Source organism: Mobula hypostoma, chromosome 21 (genome assembly GCF_963921235.1).
Source record: "Mobula hypostoma chromosome 21, sMobHyp1.1, whole genome shotgun sequence".
Taxonomy (NCBI): Eukaryota; Metazoa; Chordata; class Chondrichthyes; order Myliobatiformes; family Myliobatidae; genus Mobula; species Mobula hypostoma.
The window spans coordinates 7,745,739-7,750,029 of record NC_086117.1 but is presented as its reverse complement, the minus strand read 5'-3'; the positions used below and the strand labels follow the sequence as shown (position 1 = coordinate 7,750,029).

Here is a 4,291-nt window from a genome sequence, read left to right as displayed (position 1 = left end):
CTATATCTTATGGTCTTGTGGTGTTATAATTGTGCAGAGAGTGGAGAAATATCAACATTATGTAGGCAGAAAAGAGTAGTTTAATTGTTATTATTTCTATAAAATATTTTAATAGTATATTAAATTTGTTCATTAGCTCAGCACAACATTGTGGGCTGAAGGGGTTGTTGCGGTACTGTTCTATGTTCTCACAAGCACAACTAATGCCTGAACTCATCTGTCTTTAGACTGTGTTTTTAAACATTATTGCATCTTTTATTCTCCTATTTCTTATTCTTTGACCTTTTTTTCTTCCACACTGATGCACTGAACATCCTCTAACTCAAATTTTTATGCAAACACTTGCTAGCCATATTTGGAAATGCTTGTAACTGCAGAGCATACTGAAGGTTTCTGTACCGTTCCTCAATAAAACAAAATCAAGCTTGCTATTATAAAGGAAAAAGCACTAGGCAAACTCAAATGTCTTAAGGTGTATAAGTCACCTGGACCAGATGGTCAACATCCCAGAGTCCTGAGAGAGGTTGCTGAAGAGATAATGGGGGCATTGGTCATGATCTTTCAAGAATCACTTGAAAGTTGTGGAGGACTGGAAGATTGAAATGTCACTCTACTCTTTAAGAAGGGAGGGAGGCAAAAGAAAATAAAATTATAGGCCAGTTAGCCTAACCTCAGTGGTTGGGAAAGTGTTGGAGTCTATTATTAAGGATGAGGTTTCGGAGTACTTGGAGACTAATGACAAAATAAATCAAAGTCAGCATGGTTTTTGTCAAGGGAAACCTAGCCTGACAAATCTGTTCAAGTTCTTTGAAGAAGTAACAAGCAGGGTGGACAAAGGAGAGGGAGTAGATGTCATTTATTTGGATTTTCTGAAGGCATTTGATAAGGTACCATATGGTGTTGCAGGAAAGATATTGGCATGGATAGAGTAATGTCTGGCAGACAGAGACAGTGAGTGGAAATAAAGGAGGCCTTTTCTGGTTGGCTGCCAATGACTAGTGGTGTTCCTCAGAGGTCAGTATTGGGACAGCTACTTTTCACATTGATTGTCAATGATTTAGATAATTGAATTGATGGCCTTATGGCAAAATTTGCAGATAATACGAAGATATGTGGAGGGATAGGTAATGTGATTGCAGCAGGACTTAGACAAATTGGAAGAATGGGCAAAAAAGTGGCAGATGGAATACAGTGTTAGGAAATGTATGATAATGCATTTTGGTAAAAGGAACAATATTGTGGACTATTATCTAAATGGGGAGAAGGTTCAAACATCAGAGGTGCAGAGGGACTTAACACCCCTCGTGCAAAACTCCCACAAGGTTCATTTACAGGTTGAGTCTGTGGTAACGAAGGCAAATGCAATGTTGGCATTTATTTCAAGGGGAATAGAATATAAAACAAGGACATAATGCTGAGCTTTTATAAAACACTAATCAAGCCACAGTTGGAGTATTGTCAACAGTTTTGGGTGCCATATCTCAGAAAGGATGTGTTGTCATTGGAGAGAGTTCAGAGGAGGTTCACGAGGAGGCTCTGGGAATGCAGGGGTTAAGATATGAGGAGCATTTGGCAGCTTTGGGCCTGTACTCACTGGAATTTAGAAGAATGCGTAGGGATCTCATTGAAACCTACTGAATGTTGAAAGGACTAGATAGGGTGGACGTGAAGAGGATATTTCCTATGGTGGGGTATCCAGAACTAGATGGCACAGCTTCAGAATTGAGGAGGAACCTTTTAGAACAGAGTTAAGGAGGAATTTATCTTAGCCAGGGAGTAGCGAATCTGTGGAATGCTCTCCCACAGACTACGGTGGAGGCCAAGTCCGTGGGTATACTTAAGGCAGAAGTTGATCATTTCCTGATCAGTAAGGATATCAAAGGATATGGCGAGAAGGCAGGTGTATGAGGTTGAGTGGGGTCTGGGATCAGCCATGATGGAATGGCGGAGCAGATTCAATGGGCTGAATGGCCTAATTTTGCTCCAATTTCTTATGGTCTTATGGCCTAAGTTCAAAGTAAAATTTCTAATCAGAGTACATACATGTCACCACATACAACCCCGCAGAAAAAGAATCTCAGGGCTGTAAGTGATGACATGTATGTACTCTGATAATAAATTTTATTTTGAACTTTGAACTCATATTATAACATGACAAGACACAAGGCACTCTAACTAACAATGAGTCTGTCAAAAATGACTTAAAGTAAGGAATTATCAGTATCTATATTAGAGTCTGAACGTCTTACAGAATGGAAGCAGGATCTTTAGTCAACCTTGTCCACGAAGACAGTATTGCCCAGAAAATTAGTCCCATCTGCCCACGTTAGGCGCCAAGTCCTCTCAGCCTCTCATATCCATGCACTTATCCAGATGGTTTCTAAATGTTGCTAATGTGCCTATCTCAGCTGTTATTTCTGGCAGCTAATTACAAAAACCAACAACTCTTGGCATGCAGAAGCTGCCCTGATGTCCCATTTAAATCAGAATCAGATTTATAATCACTGGCTTATAGGATGTGAAATTTGTTGATTCATGACAATAGTACAGAGCTGAAAAGTATTGGACGCTTCACGAACTTTCATGTCATCCTTGTGCAGGGGGCATGCTAATCTTCTCTGTATCATTCCAATGTCTGTAGACAGTATGTGCTGCTGAAACAAGCTCCTGATCTTAAGCCTATGCCTTCTTGTTTTTAGCACTCCCTCCCTCAGAGGTAAAAAAAAACATACTTTTACCCTGCCTATCCCCCTTATGATCTATATACCTTTGTCAGGTCACCTCTCAATCCCCTGACCTCCAGGAAATAAAGTCCCAGAGTACTGAACCTCTTCTTTTGTAAGCACAAGAGATTCTGCAGATGCTGGAAACATACAAAATTCTGGATGAACTCAATGGGTCAAGTGACATCTATAGAGAGGAATAAACAGATGGTGTTTCAGGCCAAGACTCTTCATCAGAAATGGAATGGAAGGGGGTAGAAGCCAGAACAATAAGGTGAAGAGAGGGGAAGGGGTGCAAGCTAGAAGATGAAGCCAGGTGAGGGGGAAAGTAGGTGGGTGGGGACGGCCAACACCAATTCCAGTTCCTCACACTCACCTTCCCTCACTTCTTTCCATCTTCTCTGGGTTGTTTGTAAGTTTGCAAATGCAGCATAAATCAACTCTCATCAACGCTCTCTGTTACTTGATAGAATTGAAGGGTTAAAGTAGGAGGTGTAATTTTAAAACGAGGAAAGGCAAATAAATGGTGAATTTGGCAGAATTATTTCATACAAACAATGATAATAAAAGAATTCCAGGGGAGGCCTTTGAACCAAACTGTGGAGAGAGGTAAAGTGATAACATACAGAAGTGGGGTGTTGGGATGTTGTACAAAGTGGCCTCTTCCCAGCTGGAAACCTCTCATATAAGTAAAAAAAGTGCTTTCGCTTTATCTTTTGCTTTTTGTCTGTCCCGTTGGGCGCAGCCTTTCATCGATTCTATTATGGTTCTTGGATTTACGGAGTACAAGAAAATGAATTGCAGGGTTGTATATGGTGACATGTATGTACTCTGATAATAAATTTACTTTGGACTTTAAAGAACATTCACCACTGTTTGTGTTACCATCAAATAAAATTTGTAGAATATGTCAGAAGTGATATATCCACATGTACTTTTCCCAATGTTCCATTTATAAAGGAAATAGTCTAAGTAAAATTCCATTATATACTCTATGTAGCACTTCAATCACAAGAGGAAGAATAATTACCTTGTAATAGATTTTACATGCACAGTTGCCATAATAAATGTGGACATAAATGGTGGCACAGTACTGTACTGGTTAGTGTAATGCCATTTCAGTTCCAGCGACCCATGTTCAATTCTACCATTGTCTATAAGGTGTTCATAAATTCCAGGCGGGTTTCCTCTGGGTACTGTAGCTCTTCCACACTCCAAAGACCTGTGGGTTAGTAGGTTAATTAGTCACATGGGTATTATTGGGTGGAGTGGGTTCTTTGGGCTGGAAGGACCTGTAACCATGTTGTATCTTTACATAAATAAATAAGTCGGAATGAGGACATATATTGTCTATTTTTTTTAGATCTGGGGTCATGAGCCAGGCCTGCATTTATTACCCATCCATAACTGCTCCTGAGAAGGTGGGGTGAGCAGTCTCCTTCTGGAGAATGTTGCCACCACAGTCCCGTTGGGTGGGAAGATCCTCTCCTCAAGCTCCACTCTACACTGCACCTATAGATTGACAAGATTCTGATTTCTGGTACTTCCTGTTCTCAGTTTTCAATTTA

At 40.3% G+C, this 4,291-nt stretch overlaps 1 non-coding gene across 1 annotated transcript; it reads right to left on the bottom strand.

Annotated features, from left to right (window-relative positions):
- Positions 1 to 2,555: 2,555 nt before the first annotated feature.
- LOC134360115 (U6 spliceosomal RNA) lies at positions 2,556 to 2,662 on the bottom strand. The gene has a single exon (XR_010021258.1). It is a non-coding gene; the product is annotated as a U6 spliceosomal RNA (small nuclear RNA).
- Positions 2,663 to 4,291: the final 1,629 nt, after the last annotated feature.